The 11,990-nt window shown below is 46.1% G+C and overlaps 1 pseudogene; it reads left to right on the forward strand.

Moving 5' to 3' along the window:
• Positions 1-11,225, forward strand: part of LOC147629128 (uncharacterized) — a 28,647-nt pseudogene extending 17,422 nt beyond the window's left edge.
• The last annotated feature ends 765 nt before the right edge of the window (positions 11,226-11,990 follow it).

Raw genomic sequence — 11,990 nt, forward strand, 5'->3', positions numbered from 1 at the left:
AAACTAATGATCTGTGTAAAAAAAGTAAAGAAACTATGTCATGTGCATAGTGTGTACTACCGTGTGCTACATGCACGCAAGACTAGTTTCGAGGCTTGGGGAAGCTTGGAACTAGGCAGGCTGATTGTTGACGAGCTGAGTTAGGGATATACTAACGGGCAGGCACCCAAGTATGGACGGGCGAGCACCCAAGTGTGGACGCCCGATGACCGGCCAAGAGCCTATAAAAGGGTGGCTAAGGTTAGTTATTGGGATATAGAGAGTCTCGCGAGTTTGTGAGAGCTCTATGCTCTTGGAGCCTGGATCTAGTGCAGACGTGCACCTGCTTTACGCAGCCGAGGCCGAGAGCGGACTCGAGGCGCGCGAGGGCAGCTTCGTGGCGGTATGGGACGTCGGGAGGAGGAGATTGGTCAGTACGTCATCCTAGTTAGCTCAGCTCGTGGCGGCTCGGTGGGGACAGCCAAGACTGTGGGCTTGCCCACGGCTGTCATGGTTGGGAGGTGAGTCAGGCCTGCACACCCTAGTTGTTTGTTTGTTCGTTTGTTTGCAGGATTCGAGTCTCGAACCAAGATCGATCACGAGGAGATCCGTGGGGTTTTGACAGTGGTATCAGAGCATACCTCGTGAACGAGCAAGTCGGTAGGTAGAGAAGATGAGGTCGAAGAAAGGTATGTGTTAAAAAGCTTGCTGTTTTTTCTGTGCATATTGCTGTTTTCAGAATAGTATGTGTTTTTTTTCCTTCATCAAAGAGACCCATGTTGATGGGAGATGGTAGTCTTAGAAGGGTCGTTTGCTTTGCAAAGAAGAGAAGAGTTTGTTGGTGCAGTCGCATGAACTACAACGAGAATCAAAAAAGCACGTTTGCTTTTCGTTGAGAGAGAGAGTGTGTGAGAAGGAAACGTTGGCGAGTGGGCATGCTGGTCGAGTACTGCTGATGTGTGGTTGACGTGTTGCAGGCGGGCAGGTGCGTAGCCAGTGGCCTAGGCCGTGTAGGCAGCCAGGCGGCCAGGCTTGCGTGGCCAGCCCAGGCAGCGCCTATGCCAGGCGGCCAGGTCGACGCCCAAGCTTACGCAGGTGCCCCAGCTAGGCCCCTGTAGTAGGCGGCCAGCTCTATGTTAGCAAGCGGCCAAGCGGCGCAGGTAACGCGCAGGCGCATCCTGCCGTGAAGGCGCTAACAGCACATCAGCTGACGACAGCATCCGCCGAGAGGAAAGCATGCGCCGGCAGCTTCAATCGACGGCACCCAGCACGCCGGTAGCGCTATTCCAGGAGGAAGGGAAAAAAAAGCAAGGAAAGCACGGTTTTTTTGAGCTTTCGTCTTTTTTTTTAGTTTAAAATTTTTTTAAAAAAGTTTTAAAAGACCCCTCCTCCAAGGTTTCAAAGTGTGTATTTTTTTAAGAGTATAGAATATATATATATATATATATATATATATATATTCAAGAAAAAAAACACAAAAGCTCAGCAAAAGCTAAGCCTAGCTTTTGGAGATTTTTAGCTTTTGGGAAACCTTTATAAACCCCCTCAAGTGGGCTTCTTGCCACACATCTCTCAAGTTCTCAAGTTTCAAGCTCTCAAGCTCTCAAGTTTGCTCGCACTCTTGTTGTGCAAAGATCGAATTTTCTCTCCACTTACCCTCTTCACGATGTCGACCCAAGAATCAGAGTTGGAGCCCCTTGTGGAACGCGAAGGCTTGCCGACTACGGAAGGTACCGATGCCAATCTTTTTGACGATTGTGTCAAAATCAGATTTCCAAGAGTTCAAAGTAGCTCTCGAAGCTTCTTCATTGGAACGTCAGGCACAAATCGCAGCTCAGATGCAAGCTTTGCAAAACTCTATCGCTCTATTGACCACTACCCTCTCTACTTTCTCGGGTATGGATACCTTGGCTTCTGCTTTAGGCCCCAACATTACTCCGGAACCGTTTGGGGGCGAGCAAAAGCAGTGCACCAAGGAGATCGTGGACACGTGGCTACACAAGTGGCAAGTTCACTTTCAGTTTCATCCATATGATGATGGAAAGAAGATCTAGTTAGCAGCAGGTTTCCTATTCGTTGGCAAAGCTTTGCTTTGGTGGAAGGAACTCAACCCTAAGCCAACGACTTGGGCACAATTCGAAGACGTCTTCAAGAAAGAATTCCTCAAGAAAGAGGATGATTATGATGTTGTTGCCCGGTTTTTAGCTTTGACCATGACCTCGTAGCACCTCACTTATGAGATCTACCTCCAGAAGTTTAGGGACTTGCAGATGAAAGCTACAAAGATGGATCCCACTACTCTTTTGGGGTTTTTCGTAACTGGTTTACCAGACTCGTACTGATTACAGGTTAAAAATAACAAATGTAAAACATTGGACGAGGCCATTCATTCAGCTCGTATCTATGATGATACGATGGTCTCTTCCAAGTCAAAACCCGTTACCGAGCAGGGGAACAAGCATAAAAGAAAGTTCTCCACACCTATGGCTAACACGACAGAAGGAAAGTTTTCGGACCAACCTTCGAAGAGTTCCAGTTCGACACCAGCGAAGAAGAAATGACTCCTTAGGGCTTTGAAGCTCAAGAAGGAAGGACGTTGTTTTATTATCTGCGAAGAAAAAGGACACATGCGTAACGAGTGCCCAAAGCAAAAGGGTACCAAGACAAACGCAGGACCCAAGCCAAAGGCAGCTAACCAGTTGTCTTTGACAGGTACGTCAATTACTGTACTTTCTCGCCCTAGTACTTGTTCTGATTGTCTGTTCAATTCTAAAGTATTTGGCTTGAATGATCTTCTCCGAGTTTATGGAGAAGTGAATGGCCATAAAATTCACATTCTTTTAGACCCTGGCAGTTCACACAACTTTGTTAACTACAAACTTGTGCAGAAATTGAGTCTTGATAATACGACACTCAGCGACCATACCTATGAGGTACGTCTACCTGCGAGAAGGCAACTTTGGGATCGCAAGGTGAAGATGCTTCCAATCCAGATTCAGGACTACAAAGATACTCTGGAATGCTATGTAATGCATCTCGAAAATGTAGACTTGTTATTAGCGATTGAGTGGTTTAAGACTCTTGAAGTCCAGATAGATTGGTCTAGTCATATTTTTTCTTTTCAGCATAGGGACACCAAGTATATTATTTTAGGTGATTGTATTCATCCCTCTCAGGGACCTCTTGTAAATACAGTTGATTTTGGAAATATAATGGATTCTTCTTTATATACTGCTTTCCATTGTGTATTGATTCCACTTTCTTTCTTTCTCATCCCTTCCATGGATGTAAATGAATTAAGTGTGTTTGGAAGCAAAAAATTACAGAAGATACTTGATTCGTTCAGAGACCTCTTGTAAATACAGTTGATTTTGGAAATATAATGGATTCTTCTTTATATACTGCTTTCCATTGTGTATTGATTCCACTTTCTTTCTTTCTCATCCCTTCCATGGATGTAAATGAATTAAGTGTGTTTGGAAGCAAAAAATTACAGAAGATACTTGATTCGTTTCAAGATGTATTTCCTAAGGAACTGCCATCGGGTTTACCACCTGAACGGGCAGTAGATCATCGTATTGACTTGATCCCTGGTGCTCATCCTGTCAGTATTCCACCTTACAGGATGAGCCAAGCTGAGGAAGATGAGTTGGCTAAACAACTCGAAGATTATTTGAGGATGGGCCAGATCCGTCCAAGTAAATCACCTTGGGGTGCACCTGTGTTGCTTAGGAGAAAGAAGGACAATACTTGGAAAATGTGTATAGATTACAAGAGATTGAACAAGCTGACCATTAAGAACCGTTATCCTCTCCCTAGATCAGATGACCTGATTGACCGGTTAGCAGGAGCGAAATATTTCACGAAGATAGATTTACGTACTGGCTATCACCAGATACGTATTCATGAAAGGCATGTCGAAAGAACCGCTTTTCGGACTAGGTATGGCCATTACGAGTTTCTCGTATTACCTTTTGGGTTAACCAATGCTCCAGCCACTTTCCAGCAAATGATGAACGATCTTTTTGTTGAGATATCGAGCTCTAGTGAGGCGGTGGACACTGATGACCCGCCTGGGGGATAGGCCCCGCACTTACACCACTGGCATGGTTGGTGAGATCTTGGGTGATATGCGGCCAATGGGATGACAGGCTGTGTGACAGCCACTCTAGAGACTGGCATAGTTATAGCGCCAGCTCATTTAGTCGGGTTCACACTATAGAGAACCCATGTATGTATTGGTTGAGTACCTTTCATATTGTGTGTACTCTTATTCTTGTATATGGTGTGTTGAGTGTTGAGAAGAGAAGAAGAAGATTTTCAGCCTCTCACCTTGTGTGTTCTCTATTAGGGTTTTGTGAGTGTGTGTGTGTGCTTGCAAGAGCTCAAGCTCTCTTCCCCCCTGCATCTTTTCACTTTTTCATGAACATTTGGGAAAATTTGTGGTGGTGTTCTTGGATGATATTTTGATATATAGTCGTACTCTTGAGGATCATGTCAGACACCCCACGATTGTCTTATCTATTTTAAGACAGAATCGACTATATGCTAAGTTAAGTAAATGTGAGTTCTTTATGACCGACATCATTTACTTGGGACACAAGATCACTAGAGATGGATTGAGCATTGAGTATGACCGAGTTCAAAAGGTTCTGGACTGGCCTATACCGCGAACAGTGAAACAACTTCGTTCTTTTCTCGGTTTTGTTGTTTTTCTTCGAAAATCTGTACAGGAGTACTCTCAGCTCACACTACCGATGACCGACTTATTGAAAGGTCGTGGACGTCAGTCAAATCAACCTATCACTTGGAATAACGATTTGGATATGGCCTTCAGACTTTTGAAAGATAAAGTCAAGGAAGCACCTATCTTAGCATTGCCTGATCCTAGTCGGCCTTATGTTCTTGAAACTGATGCCAGTGACTATGCTATCGGGGCTGCTTTATTTCAAGATAGTAGACCGGTTGCTTTTGAAAGTAAAAAGCTAGACGACACTCAATCTCGTTGGCCAACCCTTGAGAAGGAGCTTTATGCTGTGATTCATGCTCTCAAGGTTTGGAGACATTATTTATATGGCTCCAAGTTTGTGGTATTGACTGATCACCCCATCAGTCAATCAAGTATGTGTATGATGCGGATGATTTGAGAGGCAAGAAAGCTCGTTGGGCGAAGTTAATGCAATATTTTGATTTTGAGATCCGTTATCGGAAAGGGTCCATGAATAGTATTGCAGATGCACTTAGTCGGATTAGAGAGGTGAATACTTTGTCGTTCACCGAGATTTCTACTGACTTATTTCAGTCATTGAGAGGGCTTTGCAGGACTGATAGTTATTTTGGTCCATTTTGGCAAAAGATCCAGGACGGGAGCTCATTGATTGACCAAGACTCGATGACTAAGCAGTCTACCATTCAGGCTGCAAGAGGCCAGTGGATGATTTGAAATGGTTTACTATTCCGTAATGACAAAATTTGTGTACCACACAGACCCCAGACATTAGGTCCAAGATTCTTAAGGAGTGTCACGACAACCCTTCTACTGGACACCCTGGGGTACACAGGACACTATCATTAGTGAAACACACTTTTTATTGGCCGAAGATGAAAGGGTATGTAGAAGATTATGTTCTCAAGTGTCAAATTTGTCAGGCAAATAAAGCTGAATGCTTTAGACAGGCTGGGTTTTGTTGCATCCTTTGCAAATCCCAAGTAATAAATGGGAAAGTATTTCCATGGATTTTATTACTGGATTGCCAAGAACACATCAAGGCCACGATTCTATTTGGGTTGTGGTAGATCGCTTGACAAAAATGGCTAGATTTTTACCGACCCAGAAGACTATTACAACTACGCAATTAGCACGACAGTTTATCGAGCAATTGTTTAGACTGTACGGGTTACCGCAGGACATAGTTAGTGATAGAGACTCTAAGTTCACGAGTGATTTTTGGAAACTTGTTTTTGAGAAGTTGGAAATAACTTTGAATTTGAGTTCCTCAGATCATCCTCAATCTGAGGGCCAGACTGAAAGAGTGAATCAGATTTTGGAGGATATGCTTTGAGCATATGTATCCAAAAGACAGAATTCATGGGAGGATTATCTTCCTATGTTAGAATTTGCTTATAACAATACTAAGCATACGAGTATAGGGTTTAGTCCTTTCATGCTTATGTATGGTTTTCAACCTCGATCACCTGTTACAGTAGGATTCTCAGGACTTCAGCATGATGCAACACTAATAGACATCGTTCACCCAGAGAGTTCTCTGAAGGAACGATGGTGTATTTGCGAGTTCCGAAAGATTCCGAGACTTTACGGACAGGTCGATCTTCGAAATTATCCCCTAGATATTGTGGACCATTTTGTGTTACACGACGGATTGGTTCCATTGCATATGAATTGGATTTGCTTCTCCATCCTTAATTTCATGTCAGTAGACTTAAGGAAGTACTCGGTGGAGCAGATCAGTTAGTTACTCCTCAAGAAATTATAGATGTCGAGGACATGACATTTGTTCCGCACAAACCTGAAAAGATTCTTGGATTTCGTGAAAGAAGATTACGTAATACGCTTATCACGGAATACAAGATCAAGTGGAAGGATCGTGTTGAGGAGGACGCTACATGGGAGACATTGACTACTCTTCAGAGAGATTACCCTGGCTTTTTAGTGAGCTCTTAGAGAAAGGGGAGTATGTCATGTGCACAGTGTGTATCTACCGTGTGCTACACGCACGCAAGACTAGTTTCGAGGCTTGGGGAAGCTTGGAACTATGACTGGCCAAGAGCCTATAAAAGGGTGGCCAAGGTTAGTTATTGGGATATAGAGTCTCGCGAGTTTGTGAGAGCTCTATGGTCTTGGAGCCTGGATCTAGTGCAGACGTGCACCTGCTTTACGCAGCCAAGGCCGCCAGCAGACTCGAGGCCCGCGAGGGCAGCTTCGTGGCGGTATGGGAATTAAACTCCGACAGAAGGCCTTGCATGAGCTCCAATATGGCAGCGGCATTCCTAGCCTCCCAATAGCGGATGACAGGAGGTGCTAGTGAGGGGTGGGGTTTTGGTTCAAATCCCTTCACTAGGTTCAAGAAACCTTGGGAAGTGAAAACTTGTTCCATAAGCTTAGCCTAGGTGCTGTAATTAGATCCAAAATGAGTCTTTTCTGTGAAAGCGTTTCTGGACATAGAGACTTTAAAGGAAGGAGGTGGGAAGGTCCAGGATGGTTGGTACCCATATCCGGAGTGTAGAGGGTTAGGAGGAACTCCCAAATATCCACTAATACCCGACACAGGTGTAGGACCTAGCAAGGGTCCTCCATGAGATGGGATATAAGGTTAGGCACTCGGCACAGGTGGAATACCTGACTGAGGCACAAAACCTAGAGTAGGCACATAAGCAAGAAAAAGAGTAGTGCCTGAGATGGGTTGGTAAACTACCTGATACCCCGGAATGCTAGGTGGCAACACAGTGCCAAGAGGCATAGTACTGAGAGATCCTTGTGTTGGGTAAAACCCATACGCAGGACCCTGTGGAAGTGCAGCCGATAACGACTGCATGCCAACACCAGCAAGAAGAGACATGGGTTGGGTGGGAGGGTTTTGTGTTTAAGGTTGTGGAGTATCCCAAAACACATTAGGAGTAGGAACAAAAGGTGAACCAAAAGAGAAAACAGTGTTACCTCCTTGAACACCAGTAATCTCGGAGCGAAGTAATCTGGGAGCGAAGTAATCTGGGAGCGAACTGAGCTCCTAGACCCTCCTCTATTCGGGTTCACATAATTCCACCGATCGAGGGTAGCTAATGGTACCATATGTTGAACCTGTGCTGCAGGAGAAGGCACCCAGGTAGAATTAGGAACATAAGTACTCAAAGATGCATACGAACCTGACGCGGTCTCCGGCAGAGTTGACGACAATGGATCTACGAACAACCATGGTGGTCATAGTCACAAGGGACGGGGGACGGGGACGGGGACGGCCATAAGTAGGGAACGGGGGATGGCCATAAGTAGGGAACGGGGACGAGGGAGGGAACGGCACTCAAAAAATACTTTTTTTTTAAATTTTTCTACTCTACACTTATTCTACTTTGGAAGTACATCAAAATGAGCAAAAATTTACACTAAAATGGTAAGCTTTTGAGTCATATTAATAATTAAGTAGATACAAAATGAGTCATGACTCAAGAGTCAGGAGTCGAGACTAAGCCTTAAGGAGGCAGAATACATGGACGGACTCGAATGAGTCAATGACAAAAAAGTGCTGAAGACTAGAGGCTAGAGGCTAGAGCTAAGTAGTAAGGCCCATGAATCATGATCCATGAATGTTCATCCACGTGAAGTGCTCGCCTCATGGTCATGGGTAGCTTGTGCCAAAGAAGCATCAAGCTCATCCTCAGTCTCATCCTCACTGGCATGCTGCTCCTGCACCTCATCCTCTTGTTGCTCTTCTTGTTGACTCATCTCCCACTCAGTGAAGGAATCTGCCTTCTTGGTCACACTCTTGCAAAGCATTCGCAAGTTCGCGCTGACGAAGACAAGATCATTGGCATGCTCTACCCCGAGTCGGTTCCTCTTCCTAGAGGCAATGTGGCTGTAGGTACTCCAAAGTTGCTCCAAGCAAGAAGGGCTGACGGCCTGGCTAAGTATGCGGATGGCAAGCTGCTGCAGCTCCGGTCCATCTAAACCAAAGTCCTCCCACCATAGAGCAGCACCAACTTTGGAGCGGTCAACCTGTGCATCATGACAGCCATAGAAGCCATGGAATGACCTGTACATCGAAAGCTGGTCCCTGATCTTGCGCCTAACCGATGCATCAGGCACAAGACGATCCAAGATGATCCTCCATCCAGCGCTCACCTCCCGGTCACTCTCCTGCTTGTTGCCTTGGAATTCTGGGTCCACCACATAAGCTGCTGCGTGCAATGGAGAGTAGTAGGAATTCCACCTTCCTAGACACAAGGCATGGATCTCCTCGTATCTGTCTTCGTTAGGCACGAAGTCTTTCAACTTCTCTATCATGCGATCCATGGCCTCGTAGACCTTGCCTATGCATGGTTGCATAGTGTCTACAATCCTCAATAGGTGGACTATGGGCCTCACCATAGCATCTGTGGTCTTCACACGCTCCCACCAAGAGGCGTCATCCGCCCGTAGCCTACACTCTTGGCCAATGTTTGTATGGGACTCTTGCATGGCGACAAACTCGCCGCTAAGGAAAAGCCCCCTCAAAGCACCGCTACAATCCTTCAACCGGCCCAACATGAGAAAGTTGTAGGCAAACCGGGTGTCGGAATATTTGAGGAGAGAGAGACAAGACCTCTTGTTGAACTCATGCCGAAGTCTTTGGTGGTTGAGGATAAAGGAGACCATGGTGTTGGCCTCCTCAATGAGCGGGCTGATCCATGGTAATGCCCCGATGTCCTTGAGGAGGTTGTTTAGGCAACGAGCCATACAAAAGGACACCGTGACATGTCCATACATACCTTGCCCGCTGCCCTATTGGAAGGCTCCCAATACGCAACAAAGCCCACTACATGCTCGGGGCCAACGATCTCCATGGTGGTAGCACACTCCGCCGCAAGCACATCCGTGCTCTTCCCAGTGCCGGATGCATCATGAGATGAGATGAAGTACATCTCTCCGCGGGAATATGCAACCATGCCGTGAATACTCCTCTTGCAGGTGTCACTCCATCCATCCACAATGAGGGAGACTCCGTTCCTCTCCCATTACCGCTTTGTGTTGTCGGCCGCTTGCTCTACAATGCGCTTCTCCTTCTCGAGCAATGTAGATCCCGTTGTCCTTCTACGAGAAACCCCGGCACGTGAGGAGGATGCCATGGTTGAAGATGGCTTGACTCTTGAGCCTTGAGGAATGAGAGAGAGAGAGAGAGAGAGAGAGAGAGAGAGAGAGAGGCTAGAGGCTAGAGGCCTAGAGCCTAGACTCTAGAGGCTTGGAAGTTGGAAGACTCAAGAGGCTTGAAAGTTGAGGGAGATGTGAACCGTGAGAGAGAGAGAGAGAGAGAGAGAGAGAGAGAGGCCTAGAGCCTAGAGTCTTGGAAGTTGGAAGACTCAAGAGACTTGAGGGAGAGGTGAGAGAGAGAGAGAGAGAGAGAGAGAGTCTAGATTCTAGAATCTAGATAGTAGGGCAACGGCCCGCAGGCCTTGTGTGAGAGCCTAGAGGCTCTCGCTGTTCCGTCCCGAATCGCCGTCCCCGCGTTCCAAGCAGCCGTCCCCTCCATCCCCTGTGACTATGATGGTGGTACCTGTCCTTCCTGAGAAAAAGTCCCATACTCAGGTCCAAGCTGTCAGCTAGACTGGGCAGCAAGGCTCTCTAGATGAGGCTCGATACCTGGGTCCAGTATCAACACACTGGTTGTAGGCATGTATCCCCCTCTGGAAGTGAAGTCTTATAAGCTCAGAGAAGAAAGACGAGATGCCAAAAGGGTAGGTGCGTAGGTGTAAATGGGTTGGTCATCTCCCAATGAAAGACCTCGAACGGGGCTCTCCAATGAGTAAGAAGTCCCATCCTCCATGTGGTCTATATCTAAATAAGGAGAATCAACATCTGGTAAGAAAGGCTGGTCCTCCGGAATCGTGGGTAGACGATCCATGCTGTGTGCTCTCAAGGTCTTCAATTCCTTTGCTCACAATAGCTCTGATACCATGCGAGGGCAAAAGGACGAAAGGACCAGATGTAAGAGAGATCAAAGCAAATCAACACAGCATGAAATGAATGAGTGAGTGTATATATAATGATGAATGGAATCCAATATAAGAGCTCAGTGTGAGACTTTAATAGGGCAACACAGAAATGAAGGAGCAGAGAGGGCTGCTGTCCCGTGCTAATGCCGAGGGCGGAGAGGGCTGCGATCCCAAGCAGAAGGTAGGCTGCTGTCCCGAAGCAATGAGCAGAGAGGGCTGCCGTCCCGATGTCGAGGTAAAGGAGCAAAGAGGGCTGCTGTCCTGATGATGGTGCATGAGGGCGGAGAGGGCCACAATCCCGAGGTATTGTGAGAGCAGAGAAGGGCTGCTGTCCCGAGGTGATGAACTGTAAAAGGAAAAACGCAGATGTAAAGATGGATACACTGCAGAAGAAACGCAGAAGTGCTGGAGGTAAACAATGGATACGATCAGGGCAGATCTGGGTGCTGCCAACAGGGCGCTGCTGCAGAAAGCAGGGCAGAAGGTCCAGGGTGCTGTGTGCTGAATATTCTGACGTGGATCAGGCACCAGCAGCAGCAGTGTAGACGACTTGTTATGACAAAGCACCGTCAGCAGAACAGATGATCGTTTTCATGTTGAGTTGCTTGCTGATTTATGATGCACATATTTATATGATGTTTGGGCTGCTGGTCGGCCAGGGAAAGAAGTCTGCCAGCAGCAAGACATAAAAATGTCTAAACAAAAATCCCTTTTTTGGGCTGAATAAAATACCGAATTAGGTATATTTTCACACACACCCATGCATGTGCAGTGGATAGCATAACACAGCGGTTACAAGCTTCCCTACACCATTAATATCACATGTAGAAGAACTGTTTGTATTAAGAACTGTGCAAAACACAAAGATGAACAAAGAGAAGAGAGAGAGATGTTGATGCAACGATGTTTTCTGAATATGTGTATCAATCTGTACATAGATCCTAGCCAACATGGCCTCCAAAAGGAAACACCTAAGCCTATGACCTGTCCCACAAATTAAGAATCAGATGGATACAATGGAAATGATCCTTGCCTATTTATAGGCTCATGGAATTACCCCTACAACCAGTCGGCCACCTAAGGACAAGCATAAATATAAATGCCAAACTGCTAGTAAATGCTCTCTTGCTCCTTCTAACTGCTAGTAAATGCTCTCTTGCTCCTAACTGCCTTGGATAAAATCCCTCGTGTACACCCTGGGTGGACAATGTGTGAAAATGTTCCTTCTAATCATAGCCAAAATTGAGATTAAGCATGTCCACATGTTGTACATGTGACATCCCCTCTCGCTAAGCTTGATGACGGGAATC

The sequence above is a fragment of the Cibotium barometz genome, chromosome 18 (assembly GCF_041138505.1).
Source record: "Cibotium barometz isolate CiBa-2024 chromosome 18, ASM4113850v1, whole genome shotgun sequence".
Lineage (NCBI taxonomy): Eukaryota > Viridiplantae > Streptophyta > Polypodiopsida > Cyatheales > Cibotiaceae > Cibotium > Cibotium barometz.